Source organism: Mesoplodon densirostris, chromosome 4 (assembly GCF_025265405.1).
Source record: "Mesoplodon densirostris isolate mMesDen1 chromosome 4, mMesDen1 primary haplotype, whole genome shotgun sequence".
NCBI lineage: Eukaryota > Metazoa > Chordata > Mammalia > Artiodactyla > Ziphiidae > Mesoplodon > Mesoplodon densirostris.
Window position 1 is genome coordinate 182,447,190 of NC_082664.1, and position 24,980 is coordinate 182,472,169.

The following is a 24,980-nucleotide window of genomic DNA, read 5'->3' on the forward strand; positions in this document are numbered from 1 at the left end:
TTGTCCCCAACTAATTTAGCTATGGTCCAAAAAGAAGCTCCAGAATATTTATAGTGATACAAAAATATCCAGAACCCAAGAATATAAAAATAACAATGTCTGGCATCCAAAAAAAAATGCTAGGCATGCAAAGAAGCAAGAAAATCCAACCCATGAGGGGAAATATCAAACAATTAAAACTGACCCAGAATTAAGACAGATATTAGAATTATCAGGCAAGGACAGAGATTCAAGATTTTAAATAGTGACATGAATTTATAAAACACAAGTGAAATTTATAGAGATGAAATCTACAACATGTGAGATGAAAAATACACTGGATAAGACTAATGGTAGAATGGACATTGCAGAAGAAAAGATTAGTGAACTTGAAGACAGCAATAGAAACATCTGAAATGAGAAAAGAAAAAGAGAGAGTTTTTAAAAAAATGAACAGAGCATGAATGAGCTGTAGAGATAGCTCAGGCATTCTGATATATATGAAATTCAAGCCCTCATGGCAGAGGAGGGGTAGAAAAAATATTTGAAGAAATAATTATTGAAAATATTCCAAATCTAAGAAAAATATAAGCCCCCAAAAACAAGGAGTTCAACTAACCCCAAGTATAAGAAATAAATACCAAGGCACATCATAAATTGCTCAAAACCAGTGATTAAAAAAAATCTTAAAAGCAATCAGGTGAAAAAGAACACATCATAGAGGAAGAAAGATAATGATGATAGCAGATTTTATGTCAAAAACAATGTAAGTGACAAGGCAGTGAAGCAACATCTTTAAAGAACTGAAAGGAAAAAACTGTCAACCTAGAATTCTACACCCTGAAAAAATATATTCCAAAAATGAAGGCAAATAAGGACATTATCAGATATATAAAAGTAGAAAGAACTCATTAGCAGCAGTCCTGCATAACAAAAAATGTTAAAGGAAGGCCTTTTAAGCAGAAGGAAAATGATACCAGGTAGAAATATGGATATACACAAAGGAATGAAGAACACTACAAATGGCAATTACCTAAGTAAATATATGACTTTTTTTTTTATTTAAATCTTTTTAAAAGAGAAGTGACTTCTAAAACAAAAATAATAATTTATGTGGAGTTAATTACACATATAAAAGTAAAGTGTATGACAACAATAATACAAGGGCCAAGATGGATATACACTATTGAAAGGTTCTTATAATATAGGAAAAGTAGTATAACATCCCTTAAGGGTAGATGATTAAAGATGTATACTGTACACCCTAAAGCAACTACTAACATAACTAAGCAAAGAGATAGAGCTAATAATCCATCAAAGGAGTGAAAATGGAATCATAAAAAATTCTCAAATAATCCAAAAGAAAGCAGAAAAACAGGAAAAGAGAATAAAGGACAGGATAAATTTTTTTAAAAAAGGCAAGATTACAGACTCCAAACTAATGATATCAGTAATTACATTAAATGCAAATGGTCTAAAACACCAATTAAAAGACAGATATTGTCAAATTGGAAAAATAAAAGCAAGATCCAAAACCCATACTACCTACAAGAAATGAACTTTAATATAAAGACACAAATAGGTTTAAAGTAAAAGGATGGAAAAAGATATACCATGCTAACAGACAAAGGATATTTCAGAGCAAAGATTATCATCTGGTATAAAGAAAGTCACTTCATAATGAAAAATGTCCAGTTCATCAATAGGACTTAACAATCCTAAATATCTATTCAACTTAACAAGCATGCTTCCAAACACATGAAGCAAAAACTGATAGAACTTCAAGAAGAAAGGCCAATTCAAAAGAATAGTCACATATGTCAATACTGTTCTCTCAATATTTATTAGGACAAGTAGACAGAAAATCAGTAATTGTAGAAAAGATTTGAACAAGATCCCCAGGTGATCTGTATGCACATTAAGGTCTAAGAGGCACTGCTCTACCTAATCATATTGGATAGACAGTCCATATTCAGTCAACTTCTAGCAAATTTTTCTTTTGGCTTCTTACTGGTATCATCATAACTGGTACAGGCATACCTCATTTTATTGCATGTTGCTTTATTGCACTTGATAGATGCTGTGTTCTTTACAAACTGATATCGATGCAAGTGCCAACCTTACATCAATCAAGTCTATTGGTGCCATTTTTCCAACAGCATTTGCTTACTTCATGTCTCTGTGTCACATTTCGGTAATTCCTGCAATATTTCAAACTTTTTCATTATTATATTTGTTTGGTGATCTGTGGTCAGTGATCTTTTGATGTTACTACCACAACTTGCTGAAGGCTCAGATGATGGTTAGCATTTTTTAGCAAGAAAGTATTTTTTAATTAAACCATGTACATTGTTTTTTTAGACATAATGCTATTGCACACCTAACAGACTACAGTATATTGTAAACAAAACTTTTATACGCACTGGGAAAACAAAAAATTCATGTAACTTGCTTTATTGTGGTACTTGCTTTACAGCACAGGTCTGGAACCAAACCTACAATATCTCCGAGGAATGCCTGTATACTTCTGTCTGGCTTCCAGGCTAACCAGGAGTTAGAGGAGAAGGTAACTTTAGGAAAGCTAATCTTAAAAAATAAATCACAGAGCTTAGAGATAGTAGGGTTGAAAGAATCTGGATTTACTCACCTTATAGACCTAGAAATAACACCAGCTCCACCACTTAGATTTAAATCTCTTGAGACTTAAGGAACTCATCTGTGGGACTATGTTAAGAGCTACCGTAAAGTAATGTATAGACAATGCCTAGCACACAGCCTACCCCAGAATGCATGATCAGTAAACATTAATTCCTTTCCCACCAGCACGGACTAGTCAGTAAACACTCCTGGTACAGAGATTAGCTTTCCAGCACATCTGCTTGAATAATCTCAGTAAGGATGGGGAAGGTCAAGATCTTCAACATCAAAGCATGCCAGTATCTCTATTCTGATCACTGAATATCCTGACACACCACTGAACTCAGCCAATACTTTTCCTTCTAACCCTCAATGAAGAGGTTTACTTTATTTATAGTGGTCACTGACATTCTTCTAACAGCTGTTGCCTTCCAACTCATAATGGATTAAGAGTGAAAGGAAGAAATTGAACAGCTTTATAACAAAGTTTTAAATTGTGGGAAATATATTAAAAATATTGATATTTTAAGTATCTTTAAAAATCCCATTGGAAAATATCACTTGTTATTGGCCTAATCAAATCAAGAGTGAAAAAAACAGGGCTAAAAGACGACATGGAATCCAGGCCAGACCCTAGTACCTGCTTCCTTTATGATCTTGACTAAAACATTTTTCTTTGTGACCCTTAATTTCCTCATCTAGAAAAGAAAGACAGACAAGCCCAGTTCATCATATAGAGTGCAGAAAGAATTTAAATGAGATGCATGTGAAACTATTAAAAAAATACTTAAGTTCAAGGTATTATTATTTTCAATGATCCTGGTCATTGGTTCCTCCTATTAATATGGAAAATCAAGAGGTAACTGGGGGGTAAAAACTGTCAAATATCAAGCCACTATTCTCCTTTTTAGATTTATGTACTCAATATTGTGTCAGCAAGCATAAGTTTTTATAAAGCTCAAAAGTTTCCCCAATTACTACTGAAGAGGTTTCTCTGCAAGTAACAGGAAGTGCAGTAACAAGAAAAAAAGTTTGAGCAATTTTTCTAAGACTATATTACATAAAGCCCAAGAAATTTTGGCTGAACACAGGCCCAAACTTTCACCCAAAACCCTGTTAGAAAGTTAAGAAACAGTGGCAACATCATACCTCAATAAAGCTATAGAAAGAAAGAAAGGAAAGAAAGAAAGAAGTGGGGGGGGGAGGGAGGAAGGAAGAAGGAAAGAGAGAAAGAAAGAAACAAGAAGAGAGAAAGAAAGAAAACAGTGGCAATAGCAGTTGGAGAATGCACACATTAAAACAACAGCAAAACAAGAAAAACAGTGCTTTCACTATGTTAGACACAGATCTGGGACAATCAACATCTTCAGCAAAAAGCAGGCAAATACTTGAATCCTATTCTCTAAACCCAGTGTGGACTTAAGAGCACTAAAAACTCCAATCCTACTTTGATAGCTTTATTCTTAAAATTTTACATTAGCATTGTGCTGCCTTTCTGGAATCTCCCATGACTCATGTGCCATTCAGTACAATATCACTGCCATTTATTTACTGGCTTAGCACACTGGAAGCTCAATGTACCTCGGAGTCAGAAGACCTAGGTTTAAATCTCTATCCTGTCACCCGCTAGATAAATGATTCTGACCAGTCCTTCACCTCTGTGAGCCTCAATACTGCTCTTCTGTGAATTGGGAATAACAATACCTACTTCAAGCGGTGGTTATGATTCAGTGACATTAGCAATGTGTAAGTGCCCTGCATGTAAAAGCGCTCCTATATGTATAAGCTTAAATAAGTATCTCCTGAATTCAAATGATGAGTATTCATGACGAGTCATGTTCATAGCACTTTAACTGAAACTTCCAGCATTCACTAACAAGAAGGAATTACTCTTAGAAAGAGCTGTTTGTCCTACCAGACTATGAATGATACTTTAGGGAATAATAGTAATAATAAGAGGAATCCATCTTGAGAAAAATTATCTGAAGAGTCTTTTCATCTTTTAAATTGTCTCCACTCTCCTATCGATACAGAAACTAAAAAAAAAAAATTAAATCCACAGGCATCCTCGTATTTACCTACACTGAGTGAGGATAACTAATTCGGTGAGCCTAAACACAATGGGGGCAACTCCTTCAGAGCTCATTAACTCTCCCCAGTTCTCCCTAGATTCGAAAACAATGGGGAAAGCATTTGGGAAATGGGACACCAAGCTGAAACAGAAAAGCCATTCTGGGGTAACTATTAGCAATCCGTGTGGATCTGGCAACCAAAGAGAAAAAGGTTTGGGTGATGATTCTGCAAACACAGCACTTATCTTCATGAAGGAGACTTTTAGCTGAAATGGGAGGTAATGGAGTAGAAAATGTATACAGTCGGCCCTCTACATCCGGGTTCCGCATCTGCGGATTCAACCATTCGCGGATCTGCATATGCGGGAATCCCGAGAATACCAAGGACAGACTGTGTTGCAAACTATGCTTATGGGACAAAAAACATATAAGTGGGTTTATAAATGTTAGTGGCTCTACCATCAGATAAAGGATACTACTACTTGAACCTAGAACCAGTGTCTGTGCTCAAAATGAAAGTGGGAAGTTTTCCACAATAAATTTGCAGTTTCCTCTAAGGTTTTTTTGGTTTGTTTTTTTTCCCAAGAAGCCTAGACATTAGCGATGGAACTAATTTGTTCACGGAAAAAAATAAAGTGCTTTCACTGCCTGCTGTTTCCTTCCAACACTGGGAGGACCAAGTATAGAAAAAAAAACGCCACATGATGAAAGCTTTTAGTTTTCTTAAGAAGTGATGAAGTTTTTTTTAAAAAAAAACATAGATGTTGGGTTTACATAAATAATCAACTGAAACATTTTTCTACTATATAATTTTCTTGTCGAGCATATAATATGCTTTTCTTTTTCCTGGAAATTCAATGTCAGAACTGTATGACGATGACTGTTTTTCAACAGATAACTGGATAATTCTGTGGTCAGAATAAGAATATAAACATATATATATATATATATATATATATATACACACACACACACATATATCTACATATCACATATATCTTACTTAGAAGTCTTACGTCAGATTCATTTTTAGGTATGGGAAGGAAACAGTTTAACATTGCTTGAAATAAGTTCTTTATACTTGAGGTCACGGTCTATCGATTTTTCTAGGAATGTAGGTTCTTAGCCTTATTCTTAGAGCTTTTGGACTTAAAATCCAACAGATTAAAAGTCGTAGCTCTTCAAAAAAGAAAGCATGTTAACCTGCAAATTTTCAAGCATGGAATTTTCCCCTCATGGCACAGAGTTCGGGAACAGAGGGCTGTCTTTCCACTTACACTCCTATTAAGAGCCACATCTGAAACCGGACATATAGACACAAGCCTGAAGCAGACCATCCTCATCCAAGTTTCTTCTTGAGCCCCAGAGTGATCCATCCTGAAAGGCCACCCTGGGCCCCCACAAACTCCCTCTGAGAGAAAGCTGGTCCAGCTTCCCTTTCAAGCCTCTCTTTTTCTCCAAGAATCATAGGTTTCACCAACCTGCCTGGCCAGTATTCTTAAAATCACAACTGGGTTTTATCAGAAATACAGACGTTTGATCCTTGAAAGGCATTGAAGATAAGAGCAGTGTCGTCTATACCACGCTGGGTGTGAAGATGAGACTTGAGGGCTCACACACAGATCTGCTTCTGATGGTGGGGAAGTCCCTCTTCCCTTCGACAGGCCTGAAATAGAAGCACTTTCCTCCCCCAGACACGGTTGAGAACAGCAAGGCGGACACCAGAGGCTGCTGGCTGCGACACACAGCACCACAAAAAGAGGCAGAATGCTGTGGAGTACAGTCCCTCCTGGGTGACAATAAGCCTGGCAGCCAGCTTCTGCAAAGCTTGGCAGAGGGAAAAGAAAGCCTCTTTAGAAATACGGTTGGCAAAACACTGAGTATAAAGGACACTCTGAGAAAATGCATAATTGCAGACTCAGAGTCACTGTCTCGACCAGTACATCCTTTATGGGACAGTGGAGGAAGTCTAGACCCCCACTGGACATCCTGTAACCGCATGGCTCTCCAGGCTTTCTTCTTCCTTCGTTACATGCAGCGGTGCAGATGGACACAGAAGGAAAAGTAAACCTACAAGACACTGACCTCGTGTCTCCTTGACTGCATAAAGTTTATGACTTGGGATTTGAATTCAAACCCAGACCTGACTACTTACTGTCTTCTCTCATTTGAGGTACCAAACCTATCAAGGCTTCAGCTCAGAGATGGTGCTGATTAAAAGATGCCCAGCACGTCAAGCCCGATGCGTAGAGCCCGAGGCACGGTCCCAGCCGATCCTCGAGGCTGCCATAATCAGCAGCATCACCACGCCCACCACTGCATTCTGTGTGCCCCGTTACACCTGGAATGTACTTCCATCTCACCTACAACACGTTCCCGTGGTGGCAAAGCCATCTCTGACTGCAAGCCCCATGAGGGCAGGATTCGCTCTGTATTCTCAGTGCCAAGCCCGTACACATGTGCACACACACGTGGTTAACAGACGTTTGCTGACCGAACCAATGAATGAATCAACAGTCTGACTGATCACTTTCAATGTCTTGTTTTCTATATAATCCCAATTTAAAAACCCTTTCCCCAGGTGTTGTTATAGACAGGTTACTAGATTACGTGAACTGAACCTGATGCCCACGTCAAGATTCTGCTGGACACCGATTACAGAACATTTGCTGAAACAAAGATCCCTTGGTCTGAGTGAGTCCATCGGAACATAATAAGCTCCTATTCCGATGCTCTAAGCAGACTCCCCTATCTACCAGCGCAGAAAAATGGGCTCCCTTTTAATTGGGAAGGTCTAGGAGCACACTCCATTTCGGCACAGGGAAGCACCCTTTCCCTTTGTTTTTCAGAATTAAAAAAAAAAAAAAAAAAGGAGAGCAAGGTGCAAGGGCTCCAGGGCTCACGGGGAAGACCGCCTAGCAGGGGCTGCACCCCAGACACTCTCCCTGCGGCCCTGGATCAAGGCCTCCTTCCCCACTGCTTCCCAAGTGACCCTGAGGATACCCCTCCGTGTTCGTAGCTTTGGAGAGAAAAATAAAGAGTCCCAAATCAGGGTGAATTCGTGAAGGATCTCCGCAGACCTCCTCTCCAGCATATTTTCATGGACGAGGGATCACCGCTAGGAAATACCCACCATGAGCCTCCGGAACAGCACAGACTCGAGGTGACCAATCATTCAGAACTTACACACAAGCCAAGTGGCCACACAGTACAAACCCAACTTCCTTTCAAGATCTTTCAGAAATATAATTGAAGTGGGGGGCGGGGGAAAGCAAATGTTCATTCTGCTCTGTGTATGTACAATTTCCATTTGCAAGGAAGAGGTTATCCAAAAACAAGCTCATGTTTCAGTGACCTTCACGGCACTGCCATGTGAAAGGAGAGCCAAAATAAATCTCAAAACTATTTCCCCCAAAGTTCAACCCTTTGAAATGCCCTGACTTGACCAGTTTCAAGACTGGCGTTTCCAAGTTTCAATTCCAAGAACCACTTTTTTTTTTTTTTTTTACAAACATCTAAATAAAAACTGTGATAGCGTATATAATGTATGTCACGATTATACCCAATGCAGGTGACAGCCAAACAGGATTGGCTTGGGACAAAGACAGAAGGGCCTGCAAACTGTGGGTTTGGAAAAATAAAGGAGCAAGAATCTACTTCTCAGGAGGCACCGTCAAAGAAGGGGAGAAAGGACTGTCTATGGGAAAGGGACGGAGAAAGTGAATCTTAACAGTGCTCAGCACAAGAAAAAAAAGTGTCACTGTGTGGTGACATATGTTACCTAGACTTATTGTGATTATTTCGTGATACATACAAGTACTGAATCATTAGGTTGTAGGACTTAAGCTAGTATGTCAATTACATCTCAGTAAAAAGAATTAAGAGGGTTAAAAAGGGGTGGGGTCGGGGAGGGGAGGAAGAGAGAGAGAGAAAGAGCAGGACGGGAACAAAGCCACGTACATATGGGAGGCCTGGGGAAGCGCACACACAAAGGGGCAGCAGGGGGCCAGAGGAGGGGCCAAAACAGGGCAACAGGATCAGCCGGAGGGAAAGCCGACAGGAGCCAGCAGCAAGGACGGCAAGGGGGAAAGTCACCCCATGTCAAAGGGCAGGCCGGCTAGTGGGGGGAAGCAATTAAACACCAGTGACAGATGGAGATAAGGGCATCCGAGGCAAAGCGTCCCTAAGACACCTGACACCGAGACTGCGGGCAACAGACCAGCAGCAGAGGAGGGGCAGGCGTCAAAGAGGAAACACAGGGTCCCAGAAGGAGCGGAAAGCTGCCTAAGTTTGGGGGGTGCTGTTGGAGGCATATGGGGGCAAAACCGTGGCTGCACGGGCACCCGGGGGAGTCCTGGGCCCAGGAGGGGCCTCATGGCTGCACCCCCAAAGCGCATCAGCTTCTTCTTCCTGCAGGGAAGTGGCCGCTGCCTCCAGCCTCTAAGCAGCACGATGCTGAAGGCACTACCTGGTCCCCACGACCAAGGGAGCCGGCTCACTTCCCAACGGCCCCCCTGTGAAAAGGAGGATGTGATAACTCTTGACGATCCGTGAACATCTGACAACCAGCAAGAATTGTGTAGCATCCAGAGCATCAAACGGGGAGAAATACTTCAATGCAGTTAACGTGAAGTCTCCTTCTGAAAGGAGCTGAGCCGGCTGGAGAAGGATAACAGGTCCAGTTACCATGCTGGTCCTCTGCGTGTCTGCAGGTGTGTGTGCACAGGTGTGCACGTGTGTGATGGGAAGGAGAGATGAATGTGCCAGAAAGCTGGATGGACCCAGAGATCATCCATCAGACTGAGTGAAGTAAGTCAGACACAGACAAATATCATATGATATCACCTAAGTGTGGAATCGAAAAACATGATATCAATGTACTTATTTACAAAACAGAAATAGACTCACATAGAAAAGAAACTTATGGTTACCAAAGGGAAAGGGGGGGGAGGGATAAATTAGGAATGTGGGGTGAACAGATACACACGGCTATAGATAAAACAGAGGAACAGCAAGGTCCTACTGTAGAGCACAGGGAACTCTACGCAACATCTTGTAATAACCTATAATGGAAAATAAGCTGAAAAACAATAGATTTATATCTATCTATATCTGTATCTATATATAGATATATATAAAACTAAATCACTTTGCTGTACTCCTGAAACTAACACAACATTGTAAATCAACTACAGTCCAATTAAAAAAATAAAGGGGGAAAAAGAAAAGAAAGCTGGCAGCTGTGCTCGAGAGCCAAGACTTGAAAACAGAACATGATGAATAAACAATTATAACGTGCAGAGAGGTGGAATAAGGAAGAGAGTTATCCCAGGGCAAGCACCCAGCGAGGACCACTGCAGTCAGCCAAGTACAACGAAGTCTCCAGAAGGAGAGGACTCATCCTCTAGTTGTGAGCAAGCTGACCCTTCCAAGACTTGGCCAGTGAGGGCGCTGAGCTCTGAGGCAGGACCTTGTGACTCTAGTCCTAGCCCAGGCAGGGTTCTCACCGGCAGGCAGAGCCTGTTTCCCCTTCTGTACAATACACCCCACCCACTCCCGCCCCCGGGTCATCAGCCCTGAGAACCAAACAGAGTTCCTGAGAGTCTCAAAAGAAAACGGCAGCTAAACCAACTGAAGGCCGAAACACTGTCAAAAATCTAAGATTCCTAAGCAAAAGGGATGAAGTAAAAGATATGCGAATGTGTCCATGGCGCCCAGAAGGGGATTAAAGGGCTTAGAATTGTGGGTCTAACTCAGCAACTCTGGGTCGCTGGGTGAGCTGAAGCCACAGCCGTTTCCAGCACAAGAGCCCCTAAGAGTGAGACGAGCATCGGTGTCTGAGGCTTTTACACGTGTCCAAGTGATCGGGGTTTACTTTATAACCTCTTCTAGAACAAAGGAATTGAAGCTGACTCAGTCCCTGTAAGGGACTGGATTTAGGCTTGTAGCTGCTAGAGGCCATTCATTCACCTCCATTCACAGAAATTAGGAGGCAAGATGCTTTCGAGGGCTGGGCAGGAGTCAGGGGCCAGGGGGGCACAGGTAGAGACAGGTGTGTCTACACGCACGGGCAAGGCCTTCTCTTGTTAGTACACGTACTCAACATTTGATCAACCTTATAATGCTTCTCCTATCTCCCTGTACCCAGACCCTCGTCCTCGGCGTTATCTGAGCAGACACGTTGACAATACCAGTGGGATTACGCTGCCTGAAGAGGCACTTTCACAAAACAAAGATGCTGCCTTTATTACAGCCCAGATATTGTCCTTGTTTATGTCCGTTGTTTCCGAGCTGTGAGTCCGTCCAGGGCTGGGCCCAAGCCCGTATTCACCTTCAGGCCTGCTGCCGTGTAAACACTCAACCTAAGATGTGCTGAAGTAAACCACGGAGCCAGATCATCTCAGATAAGGAACAGTAACAACTTCTTGGAAACTCCAGTTTTCTCACGGATAACAGAAGGGGTGTGGGCAAAGCACCTCCTGGCTCTAACAAATGCAAAATACCCTAATCTTCTGAAAACAAAAGAGCACTGTCTGGACACACATTGTAACTTTTATACATTTCAGGCAACAGAAAAATGTATATGATTAACCTCGATGGATATGGCAATTAAAAAAAACACATTTAGTTTTAATATGAGCCCCGTTCCTTTGTTAGTCAATGAAATAGAAAAGCGGCCTAGGTTTTAAGTAGGGAAAGACTATATACACATTGGTCATCCTGAAAAAAAACTGTATTCGGAAAAAAATGTTAATTCTGACATTTCCTTTTAAACCTTCTCCCCTGAGAGGCTCTATCTGGAATAACATTGACATAACAGAAACAAACAAGACTCTTTACGATGGCTACAGTTTAACAAAGGCATCTGCGGATTTTTACCTTCCTTGGGGACTGCTCAAACGCAGAAAACGTAAGCACAGTTGCCCCAGCAGCTGGCAAGTTCTCTCCCATATGCGGAGAAGTTGTGGAACAGCTGGGGAATGCAAGATGCTTTTGAACACGCTGCTATGTGATCCAAAATAACGCTGCCTGTTCATCTTCCCTACAATGGTAGCGACAGCCCAGCGCAGGTCTGGCGCATGCCCTACAGCTGCTTCTTTCTTCCGCCCTGGAAACTCAACAAGTAGCTACAAACGAAGCAAGATGCACAAAAGGGGAGAAACCCTGCTGCTAACCCTTTATGTGCCGTCCCCTGCTTACACACGCAGATCATTTTGCCATGTGGGAGAAAGCTGCATTTCGAACCCAAATGGAAAATCTATGTTTAGCTTTCAAGGGCAATCCCTCCCTGGACTCCATGCCATGCCCATCTTGGTGATAACTTTCACGATCGGGTGGCGTTTAATAACATTATAAGGTTTCCAGTGCTTTCGCCCTGGATGATTATTTAAAAGATAAATGCAAAATCAAGAACTAGGAAATAGCAACGTTCAGGGGTCTTTCATCAACAACTTGACACAGTATATTTAAAAACAACTATTTCTCCACTTGTTGCTAAATTGAAAAGCCTCCAAGATCTTTTAACATATGAAATAGCTATTCTGGTTGTTCGCTGGTTGTGCAGCTTAACTGGACATAACCAGACCTCTCTATGTCACCTTCCAAATGTTAGTTTGGCAATTTTCAGATCATACATAGGTCACCATATTTGAGCAAACAGTTCTGAAATGTTATCTCAAACTCTCCTCCCTCCTCCGTCCATTTCGTGGCACATCTTTAAACAGACTCCAGGCAATCTTCTGTTTTCCAAGTAATGGTCCCACTTGTCAAGGTTGGGCCAGCACAATTTTCACAGACGCAGATATTCTCTTTACTGTTGTCAATGGCTAGTGAACGAACAAAGAGAAGACCTGCTTCCTTTTCTCCAGCTTGTTTGGTTTTGAGCTTGCTTTTTTAAGTCCTGTCATCATGGCTATTAGGATACTGGCTTCAAGTTTTAAGGAAAGAGAAATGGCTGGAGGGCTGGCCGCAAAATTACACAGTGGTAACACTAGGAGGAAAGCCCGATGGTTCCGGAGGCCCTTGTAAATTCCTTGGGCAACGAGACAAAGTTTTCCATCACTACCACCCTGCCTCCCAACACACACGCACACACAGCACTTGCTGACAAGAAGGAAGAATCGCTAAGTGCATCACCTTGCTGTATGAACCAAGAAGATGAAGTTCAACTATCAACTATTTTGCCTCTCTAGACGAGGGAAGGGAGGAAAGAAAGAGTCTGTTCTTAAACATCATCATTATTAGTTAACACTCGCTGGGCGGCTACTACACCGCCTAGGCTCTGCGCTACTAAGTACCTTATATGAATGACCAAATTTAAGTCTTGCAGCTTGAAACCAGGTGGTGCTGTGACTACTCCTGCCCTAAAAGAGGAAAGTGAAGCTCAGAGAAGCTGAGCAACTTGCCCATCGCTACAGACCTATAAACGGTGGAGGCGGCATTCGAAGCCTGCCCTTAATCATCGTGCCTCACTGTCTCCACAACTGGCCCTGCCCTAGGACATTCTGACTCAGAACTGTCATTCCAGGGTTTCAAACAACATCTTTCTTTAAGGCAATACACTTTCAGTACATTCAAGACAACACCACCGCCCCATATTATTAACTTGAGCTCAATAATGTCTAAAGATGTGGAGATGATCTCAGATGTCTAAAAGGAATTTTAGAGTCATAACCCATCAGACAGTTACTGAAGGCTAGCTGCATTTCCAAGGCATTTTAAATACACATTCAGCGTGGTGGCAAAGTCACAGAGCTTAGACAGGGTAGGCACTGCGGCTCCTTCCCGCAGGGAAGGCCACAGAGCTCCTAGCTACATAGAGCTCCTGACCCCAGGCCCACCTGCCTAATGAGACACCACACAGAGCAAAGGACAGCTGCTTCTGATGCTCTTTGGAGCCGTCAGATCATTCTAAGCCGTTTACTTGTCTTCATATACCTTAAGCTTTTTTTTTTTTTTTTTTTTTTTTTTTTTTTTTTTTGCGGTACGCGGGCCTCTCACCGCTGTGGCCTCTCCCGTTGCGGAGCACAGGCTCCGGACGCGCAGGCTCCGGACGCGCAGGCTCAGCGGCCATGGCTCACGGGCCCAGCCGCTCCGCGGCATATGGGATCCTCCCAGACCGGGGCACGAACCCGTATCCCCTGCATCGGCAGGCGGACTCTCAACCACTTGCGCCACCAGGGAAGCCCGTACCTTAAGCTTTAAACTAAGAGTTGGGGGACTTCCCTGGTGGCCTAGTGGCTAGGATTCTGGGTTTTCACTGTCGTGGCCCAGGTTCAATCCCTGGTTGGGGAACTGAGATGCCACAAGCTGTGCAGCATGGCCAAAATAAATAAATAACTAAAAAGAAATAAACTAAGAGTTGGTTTAGTTGAGGGCTTGAGCCACAGAAAAGTCAGCCACAGGTGGAAGGTCAAGCTAACCCTAATAACGAACGCGATCAAACCGAACCTGGGGTCACAGCCTAAACCCTGACTCTTCAATCAGCAAAACCCATAACAACTTTTCAGGAACGTCCTTTGGCATAAAACTGGGATGAGCAAACACTACCCTTCGGGGCAGGACAGACTCTTGGGCCCAGAAACCTCTTTAAGCCTGTTTCCCCATCTGTGAAATAGAAATCACCGCTCTGGAGGAGGCTGGGAGGTTTCAAAGCGAATGGTGAAGATCTTTCCCAAGTGGATACAAGATTCTCTCATACAGAAGGCCTTTCCCTACTTCAGTAGGGAGTGGCGACAGATAAGATAAGAAAACGTGAATTCTATCCACGGATTACCGCGGGATCAGGTTTCACACCAGACCAGAGCGCCCCAGGTTTCTCTTGGGCAGCACCTCCTCTGGGTCCGGCTCCCGGGAAACGTCTGTCGCGCAGGGGGGATGGTGCCCCTGCCATTCCAATGACAGACTCGTGCCTAAGTCTGGGGGTTGCATAACCTCGGGGGAGGGGGCGGGGGGGAGGACAGGAGCTCTCTCCTTTCTCGCCACGGTCCTCTCCCCTTCTGCGGAACTTCCAACGGCAACAAACTGTCAAGGCTGCACCAGAGCTGTACTGCCGAGGCCAGAAGCGCTGAACCCCGCACCTGACCCGGACTGCGGCCTGGACTGGAACCGCCGGGCCGCTAGAGGAATGCAACCACCGCCTTCTGGAGCTCCCCTCTGGGCGCCCAGGGCCGCCGCTGTCACCCCGGGACTAAGCCCCTCCCTTCCGGGAGCCCGCGGAGAGGGGCGTGGCCCGGCGGGCCGGTTGGGCGCGCGGCGCGGGGACCATTCGCCCGCGGGGGCCCTGCGTCGGCGCGACCCTGGGGCCCGGGCGGTGGCGAGGGCAGGCCGGCAGTGTCGCGGTTCTACGCACACGCGTGTCGCTCCCCGGGCCGCCCCTCCCCCGCCCCTCCTGCCCGCCTAACCGGCCGCCCCGCTAACTTCCCGAAACTCCGCGGAGGGAAATCCTGAGACAGCCGGTACCTCCGGACGGCGCGCGCCGGGGACGGAAGTGGGTGGGAGCGGCGGCCGCGCCGCGCCTTTGTTGCTGCGCCGGGACCCCGCGGGCCCCCGGGAGCGCCCCATCGCGGCGGCCCGGGGATCGGTCGCCCCTCCCCGCTCGCCGCCCCCGGCAGGACCGCCCGGAGCCCGAGCCTAACTGACCCCTCCTCCGGCCCCCGGAGGAGGGCGCGCCGCGGCGCGTCCTAGTGTCTGCCGGCCGGAGCCCGGCGCGGCCGATGCCCGCCCTCGGCCACCGCGCGAAGGGACGCTCCTCACCTTCTTTCCGAGCTTTCCCCAGGCCTCCGGGGGCACGATCTCCGCTCCCCGCCCGACAGCAGCTGGGCAGCCCCGACTCTCGACAGCGCCACGGCCACTCCCTGACTCCTTGCACAGAGCGAGGACCGGGTCCCCCTCCCGGGAGGATTCACCGCTCCTCACCTGGAGCCTCGCTCGAGTCCCCTCCCCTCCGCCGGGCCGCGCGACGATCGGGAGCGGGCGCCCTCTGCCGGGCCTCCCGGCCGGAGCTCCCCGGACCGGAGTGGGTCGGGAACATGGAGCCCGGCCGAGCGCGGGGACTCCCGCGGCCACCCCTCGGGAGCAGGGGCCATTGCGCCGGGACCGTCCCGGGCCGCCAAGCCCGAGCTGGGCCCGACCTCGGGCCAAGAGAACCAGAGCTGTCCCTGAACCCCGGGGCCACTGCGCGCCCGGACTCACCACCCCACTCGCGGGCCGGCCGGTCCAGCCTTGCCCCCGGGAGGCGTCCCCAGGAACCCGCCATCAATCGCGTGCGCACGGAAAGTCAGTTTAAAAGCCCCGGAAAGTCAGTTTCACTGTGTGAAAGCAAAGTTTGGGTCCTCGTTCCCAGTAGCCCTCTTCCGCCCGAATTAAAGGGACGGAGGGGAGGGCAGAGGCCTGTCACACACCCCCGGGTCCTAGGACTTGGAAGACGCTTGGGGCGAGCTTCAGGGACAGTCGCAGCCCGGGTGGAGCCCAAGGTCGGCCGGCGCGTTCCCCCCAGCCGGGGGGTGTGGCTGGCCCATGACTCGCTCTTTCGCCCGGGTAAACACACTTCCAGCAGGTGAGCCTACCCGCCCCCGCCTCTGCCCTGCGCCAGGTCCTGGGTGCAAGTGTGGAGGGGACCAGGGGGAGCCGAGAGGACACCCACGCGCGATGGGCCGCGTCCCCCGCCGAGCGCGTCCACGCGCGCGCCCCGCCTCCCCGCACTCACCTAGCCCGCGGGCTCGCCCACCTGCCGGCCGGCAGCCGGCGCACAGCTCCCCGCGGCGACGACGGTGGCGGGGGGCGCACGCTGGCCCCCGCGCGAGCTGGCTGTCGGCGAGGGACCCGGGAGAGTCTGTCCGGTGTCCCGGCGCCGCAGCTGCCCGAGCAGACAAGTTGCGAGGCGGCTCAGGGCCGAGCGGGTGCCTCCGTCCCCGAATGCGGGCGCGCGAGTCCCGGCGCGGCGGGCGGGCGCCGGGTAGTAGTTGTAGGGCCCCCGGGTGTCGGCCGCCGGGCGTTCTGAGTGGCTCGGACCGCGAGCCAGGCTGGAGGGGCCGGCGCGACCCACCCCCTCGGCACGCGCACGCGCCGGCCCGGGGACACGCACGCGCACGCGCCGGCCCGGGGGACGCGCACGCGCGCCCTCGGCGGCTCCGGGGGCCCGGGGCTCGCCGCGCTGCCCGCGCTGCCCGCGCTCCAGTCCCGCGTGTTCCCCGAGGGGCGCCGCTGACCTTAGAGACCCCGAGCGGGCGCCCTGAGTGCCCAGCAGATGCAGGGATAAAACCCTCCGACGTGTGCGAAGGTTGTAGCCACAGGCACTCCGGGCCAGTTGTCAAGGAGACCGTCCTGGCCCCGCGGCTCCCAACTGTGAAGAAGTCACGTCACCCTCCGACCTGGCCGTCTTGACGGGGGCCCAGCCCCTCTCTCCGTGGTTCTCCCACTTCACACTTTCGCGGATCAGAATCGCCCGCCCGCCTGAGATGAGTCACGACCCAGAGTGCTAGACCCTCCCCATTTTCTCATTCTTCACACCTGCCAGGTGAGGCTCAGGCAGCCGTGCAGACTAAACCCTTGAGGTGCCTGAAGTACTTGGTAATCTGCAAAGCAGTAGCTAGATCTGAACTTGCGAAATCCACTCGTGCTACTTGTCTGTTTCACTAGCAGGTGTTCCCATTTAATCTCTCTCCAATCCCTGCTTCTTTTCCTCTGAGTGTTAAGACTTGCTTTCCTGCCGAGGAGGCAGCAAGCTTAGGCATAGCAGACCCCACGGGAGGAGAGAAAGGTGAGCGTGTCGGCAGCCTAGGGCCGCCATCACAAACTACCGGACGCTGCGGCCTAGACCACAGAAGCTTCTTTTCTCACGGATCTGGAGGCTGGAAGTCCAAGATGGAGGCGTCCGTCAAGAGGGTTGGTTTCTTCCAAGGCCTCTCCTTGGCCCGCGGGTGGCTGCCTTCTCTGTCTTGGCCTGGTCTCTCCTCTCTATGTGTCTGTCTGTGTCTAATGTTCTCTTTTAAAGACACCAGTCATACTGGATGACAGCCCACCCATAAGACCTCATTTTAACTAAGTTACCTCTTTACAGACCCTCTCTCCAAATACAGGCACATGCTGAGGGACTAGGAGATAGCGCTTCAACCGATGAATTTGGGGGGTCGGGGGGGCAGGGCCGGGGGACGAAGCTCAGCCCATAACAAACAGGGAGCGCCACTGCCCCGAAGGTCCTGGAACAGAATTTGAGCGTCAGCCTTCCCTCGTCCCTACTCATCCCCGTACCCTCCCCGTAGGCTGGCCTGTGTGTGGACTGACGCACCCTGAAAGGCTGAGATTCAAAGCTGGAAGGACTTAAAATCCAGTAACGAAACGGCCCTCTTAGCTCAGGGTCCTCGGAAATACGATCAGGACAACACTGCAGTGTGTGAAATAGATATTGGAGAATGTATCAGCAATCTGGAACCCTGACCCAGCAGATATTTCAGAACCAGCCCATTACAGTCTGTTAATGCCTAAGTACAGAGTCACCCTTACCTTCGTCCTGCCTTTGTTGGAGCTATGCCATCTCCAGAAGCCTCCTGAACGAGGGACTGTGTTGAATAAACACAGTAAAGACGCCTCCCTCCTCCTAGCTCCCTGGGAGAACTCTGGCAGCATCGAAGCTAGGAAAGGCAGGAGGAAGCAAAGACAAGGGCGATTTGCACGGATCCCAGGCTCATCAGACCCAGCTGATCTTCAGCAAATCAGTAATAACCCTGAATGTGGGGCCTTCCCAGAGCCTCATTCCCAATCCTCTGCTGGTCCCAGCTTTGCTTTGTGGCTTCATCTACCACCAGGCTACACCGCTCCCCAGCCTCCAAACCCAAGTGGCTACTGGATCGGCTTGGGCACTCCGAAGTCGGTGTGTCTGTCATTAAAGTCCTTCCCCAAACTTTGTCTCCCCACCTGCACCCTCCATCGGAGTGGATGGCACAGACGCACATCCGAGACAGGACCTGCTTCAAGACACCCGCTACTGTGCCCTTGACGCCTCACAGAGGCCTCCCCGCTTACCCACTCCCACCACCGTTGCCCCGCCAAGGCCCTTTGTACAGTTTCTCCTCTGGTTTTCGACACCGGCCCCCTAAATAGACCCGCTGCCCCAGCCTGCCTCTCGGCCAGCATCATCCACGCTGCTCCTTTAGGGATCTTTCAAAGCCAGAAACCTCATTATCCTGTGCCCTTCTTAAAACCTCTCAGTGGATTTCCTTTATGTTTTGGGAGAAAATTCAAGCGCCTTTGCTCCCCTCCCTCTGGAGGCTCATCTGTGACCATTTCCCACCTGTGTCCTTCACTGGTGCGATAGAGACCACTCACAATGCCTGCGGACTCGAGAGGGCTCCTGCCCTCAGAGCACAAACCTCTAGGACTCTCTTGGTCTAAGGAGGCGGTGTCACTCCTCTTCCAGCGTCCTCCAGAGAGCCACCAGGTCTAGGAAGCCCACCCACTCCTTCCTGAATTGGGGGGGGTCCCCACAGCACCCCAGGTGCATCTTGGTCGTAGCAGTTAGAACATTGGCCATGATTCCTCGGTCACCCTTCCGCGTCCTCTGTTGAACCAAGAGGTCCTGGACAACAAGATCCTTATCCAGTTTTGTAAGCCGAAGTTTAGGCTGCACTGAATGCTCAAAAAAAAAAAAAAAAGTTTGCTTTAAGGAATGAATTAATTCTTAGAAATTCAGAGGATTTAGTCAAATGTGGCATCTGTTAGCAAGTCCCTTATTTGGAGCAAGCTTCACTTTTTCTGACAATACTTGTGAACACTCTCCCTTAAGTCACTTCCTGTTTGAATTATAGGTTCATCCTTTAGAATCTCTAATTAATTTCTATGCTTCCTAAATACCCAGGGTGCCTCGGGGGTTTTCAAGCTGCTGGTCACGAAATCAGTTTTATGGGTAGAGATGAGCATTTTTTTTTAATGAAACAATTAAACAAATGCATCCTGCCTAGTAAGAGTTAGTATTGTTTTCATAAAACTTTTGTTAACTATAATTCTGAATGTTGAGTGTGTGTGTGTGTGTGTGTGTGTGTGTGTGTGTGTGTGTGTACAAGGTTGCTGTGTCATCCAATTTATCCCTTCCTGTGGGTCATGGTTAAAAGCTGGGGCAACGCTATCTTATAGAGGGCTGGAGTTGTGTTCTCACCAGATGACATATTTTTAGAGACTCTGGAAAGGGAGGTCATTAAGCAGAGAACATTTTCTGGAAAGAAATTCTGAGCCAGACTTTTAATCAAGGAATTGGCCAAGTGGAGAGTAAAACACAGGGCTCCCTCTGGCACACAGTAGGTGCCCCATAAGTGCTTTGATTGCCTGGTCTATGCATGGAGGTGTGTGCGGGAAGTTCTCTTGGCTGGCATCTGTCAAGGAGTAATAAGAAATGAGATCAGTGACACGGAGCAGAGGAAGGAGGCCTGGGTTGTGGCCAGACCTTGCCCTCAGGTTTCATGAGCAGGAGGTGGAGTGACATGGGATTTCCTAACCCGGTTTCCATCACGAATGTTCCAAGATCAAATGTTATGAAGCAAACCTTTGCTGAAATAAAAATACCACTTTCCCTGGGTTAGAGGGGAGATGTAAGTGCTCAAAGCAATGAATTCAGATGAGGAGCTGTATTTTCTCATCTCTGATCGTCGACTCGTCTGGAAAGCCTGTGGAGAGAAGGGCCTAAGTGAGACAGGATTATGAAATGAGAAGTAACAGGTGGCCCTTATAAGACTATAACCTTGAGAGATCTGCCAAGTATTTCCATCCATGTTAGACGCCTTTAACTGAGGAACCGAGACCCAGCCAACAACTATTCAGAAGGCAAGGTCCTCACTCCCTAAAGTTTAGAATCTGCAAAACAAGGTTGCCATGTAAATAAAGAACACATATTATTGCTACTATGTTTTTTCATTGCTTAAGTCGTTCTGATTTGGGCAGATGAGAAGAATAAAAACTTGGACCAGGGGGATAGAGATAAGATTTTGGGAGGGTTGTTAACTTAAAAAAAATGTTTTAGACTTTTTTTTTTATTGTGGTAACACTGGTTTTATAACATTATATAAGGTTCATGAACCCAATATTCTATTTCAAGTTCAATATACCTTACAGCATGCTCACCACCAAAAATTTAGTTTCCATCCATCACCGTACAGCTGATCCCCTTTACCTATTTTACTCTTCCTCTTACCCCTTCCCCTCTGTTCTCTGTATTTACATGTTTGTTTTTGTTTGGTTTGTCCACTTATTTTGTTTTGTTTGTTTTTTATATTCCACATATGAGTGAAATCATACAGTATTTAGACACGATTTTTAAAAAGAGAAAACAAATAGGGTGGACCAGAGATAGCCAAAATTATAATGAAAAAGATATTCTAGAAGACACTTTCTCTGTTCTCTTGCTTCTAAGTAGAAATACACTTGGCCATGAATATTATAGAATTATATTTTAAATTTGAAAGATGGACAAAATCTGAAAGAAATCAGACTGTCACAAGCATGAGTTTTAATAAAACTTTAAAATGGGTTCCAGATTCTTCTTTCAGCTTTTGAACACACACACACACACACAACAGGATGGGTTGGCCAAAAAAATGTGGTTTCAAAAAATTCCTGGGGACTGAAATATTCTTTGATATTATTTATAACACTAGCCATGTCTCAACCATCTAAACTACCTAGATGGGTGTTCGTTGAATTTTCCCCCCCAAACACAGAGAAGATTCTTTGACCATATTTCACACTCCACTCCCAATTTTGTGTAATTTCACAAGTAATAAACCCTTCTTTAATATCTTGAAAATTAGCAGTAGTTTGGGTACCAAGAGGAGGATATAAATGAAGGTACTGATAAAAATGGAAAATATAGGCGGGACAGAGCTAGCTTAGCAGGAGTTTCTCATCTCCTTCAAAGGACCTGCGGGAAGAGGCTACGTAGTGACTTCCCTGACGCTGCTGTCCCTGTTGGAACTGCCAACTCTTTTTGGCTGTTCAAATTGGTAGTAAACGCTCATTCTTTGTGTAGCTGATTTCTGCCCACTCACTACTTCACCTGTCACTTCCTCCTTTCAGCCCCCTGTTGGCTGTGGTCCATTTTCCAGTTTATTTACCTGCTTCTCCATCCTCTGAGGGTTGCAGAGCTAGCCTGCTTGGGTTCGAAGCTGTGTTACTTTGGGCCAGTTATTTAACCTCTCTGTTCCTCAGTTTCCTTATCGATAAACTGGCGGTAATAGTCCTCCTGTCCTGAGGACTTTTATAAAGAATTTAGACCATGTGACTGACAAGGGGCTAATATCCAAAATATATAAACAGCTCATACAAGTCAATATCAAAAAAACAAATAACCCAATCAAAAAACGGATAGAAGACCTAAATAGACATCTCCACAAAGAAAACATACAGATGGCCAATAGGCACACTCAAAAATGCTCAGCATTGCTAATTATTAGAAAAATGCAAGTCAAAACCACAAGTTAGGGCTTCCCTGGTGGTGAAGTGGTTAAGAATCTGCCTGCCAATGCAGGGGACACAGGTTTGAGCCCTGGTCTGGGAAGAGCCCACGTGCCACAGAGCACCTAAGCCTGTGCACCACAGCCCGTGAGCCACAACTACTGAGCCTGTGAGCCACAACTACTGAAGCCTGCCTGCCTAGAGCCCGTGCTTCACAACAAGAGAAGCCACTGCAATGAGAAACCTGTGCACCACAACGAAGAGTAGCCCCCACTCGCTGCAACTAGAGAAAGCCTGCACACAGCAATGAAGACCCAACACAGCCAAAAATAAATAAAATAAAATAAAATAATTTTTTAAAAAGCTTAAAACCCCCCCACGAGTTATCACATCACACTGGTCAGAATGGTTATCATCAATATGTCTACAAATAACAAATGCTAGAGAGGGTGTGGAGAAAAAGAGAACCCTCCTACACTATTGGTGGGAATGTAAATTGATGCAGCCACTTGGAGAACAGTATGGAGGTTCCTTAAAAAACTAAACATAGAGCCACCATATGATCCTGCAATCCCATTGCTGGGTATATATCCAGAAAAGACAAACTGTAATTTGAAAAGATACATGCACCCAATGTTCATAGCTGCACTATTTACAGTAGCCAAGACATGGAAGCAACATAAGTGTCCATTAACAGATGAATGGATAAAGAAGATGTGTATATATATGTATACACACACACAATGGAATACTACTCAGCCATAAAAAGGGATGAAATAATGCCATTGGCAGCAACATGGATGGACCTAGAGATTATCATACTAAGTGAAGTAAGTCAGACAGAGATATGAAATCACTTATATGTAGAATCTAAAAGATAATACAAATGAATCTATAAACAAAACATAAACAGACTCACAAACATAGAAAGCAAACTTACGGTTACCAAAGGGAATGGAGGGGGGATAAATTAGGAGGTTGGGATTAAAGATACGAACTACTGTACATGAAGTAGATAAGCAACAAGGGTTCACTATATAGCATAGGGAACTATATTCAATAGCTTTGAATAACCTATAATGGAAAGTAATCTGAAAATACATATATATAACTGAATCACTTTGCTGTACACCTGAAACTAATACAATACTGTAAATCGACTATATCTCAACCTAAAAAAATGCACATACTATGTGACCCGGAAATTCCAGTGAGAAAAATAAAATTTAGGATAATCCCTCGAACGTGGTAAGTGGTTAGTAACCAGTGACTGTTGCTCTTAGTTATCGTACATGAAAACTTCACCCGTCGTTCTCTCAGTTAATTGCTTATTTGCACAAGAACCACTTTGGACTCTGTCAATGTTGCCGGCAGTCTGGACACTAGGATGGCCCCTCCACGCACCATCACAAGCATTTCACTTGTTTGTTGCAACACATTTTTCTGCTCCTCGGGCCCTGTGCTGGACCCTCGGTAGAAAGCTACAGGCCGGCATCTTTGTATTTGAGATAACAAAGGAAACAGTTATTATCTGTAGTCACTGACAAGTGAGGTCTGAAGATGTCCAAGTTATATTTCTATGGCGTCTTTCCCAATAGACTGTAAAGCCCTTGAAGGCTGACCCCCACTGTCCTGACTGGAAGGAAATTCGCTTTGCCCTGGGTTTCCTTTCTCAGTAAAGCCAGGATCCCCAGAGTTGTTTAGATAATACTCTGCCCCCTGTCATCCGCTGAGCCCCTCGGGGAGCCCCTCAAAGCTGATCTCCACAACCTCCGACTTCTAGACACACCAGGGGCTGGGCTCAGGTACGGTGCCTTTGTGCTAGGACCCAAGCAGAGACACCAGAACAGAGCTACCAAGGGGGACCCGCAGGGGCTAAAGTCATGACAGAGGCATAGAAATTAGCCAGTGAAGAAAGAAAGAAAGAAAACCCCAGGGAGACAGTCTATTCGCATTTCAAGGGTATTACACACGAATTATTAGTTTCATTTTTCTGCCAGCACAAAACCACCTAAGTGACCTTGAAAATACCATCCCTACCTTCTGCCTCATGGGTCTAGCGCTAGGTCCTGCCTCCACCAGCCAGGTGAGAGCTACTCTGGCCCCTTCGCAGCGAGCCCGGGCTGGGCCACTCCCCACGCACCAATGGGGGTGGGCCTACTAGCACACAGCACCATCTGTGCTTTTTGCAAAGTTCCTTGAACCCCTTACAATCTCTCTCTCACCCAGAGCCCTACGCCTTAATCTAAGCCCTTTGCCTCCAGTTCTGCTCCTGGCGAGACAGCAAACAGCCTCCTATCGATCGTCGCAGAGATGATATTCCGTGAGGGAGCCGGAAGCTTCGTGCTTTTCTTCTATCACCTAGCTACCGCAGGGGGGAGATTTTTGTTTGTTTGTTTGTTTTTTTCTCATTCCACCCTGTTTATTAAAAACAGCCCTTTTGGGCTTCCCTGGTGGCGCAGTGGCTGAGAGTCCGCCTGCCGATGCAGGGGACACGGGTTCGTGCCCCGGGCCGGGAAGATTCCACATGCCGCGGAGCGGCTGGGCCCGTGAGCCATGGCCGCCGAGCCTGCGCGTCCGGAGCCTGTGCTCCGCAACGGGAGAGGCCACAACGGTGAGAGGCCCGCGTACCGCAAAAAAAATAAAAAAAATAAAATAAAATAAATAAATAAAATAAAATAAAAACAGCCCTTTTATCCTCCTTATCAAATCTTGCCGAACTCTAAACCAGGGTTCTATCTCATGTGACAGGATAAAAAGTAAGTAATTCTCCCCTTCGCCTTGAACTGGAGCAACACAGGAAATAAAAGACGAGCCACGCAGTCAGAGGCCTACAGAGCCTTTTCCTGGTAC

General features: G+C 46.7%; 1 protein-coding gene across 10 annotated transcripts in view; it reads right to left on the reverse strand.

Annotated features, from left to right (window-relative positions):
• The window catches only part of SVIL (supervillin), a 243,371-nt gene extending 226,665 nt beyond the window's left edge, over nt 1-16,706 (reverse strand). For 9 of the 10 annotated variants that reach the window (XM_060097838.1, XM_060097837.1, XM_060097833.1 and 6 more), the window contains exon 1: nt 16,396-16,706. The gene's annotated coding sequence lies outside the window, so the exon portion shown is untranslated. Of the gene's footprint in view, nt 1-15,443; nt 15,555-16,395 lie in introns of those variants that run through there. The other variant, XM_060097831.1, reaches the window with a different exon arrangement.
• Nucleotides 16,707-24,980: the final 8,274 nt, after the last annotated feature.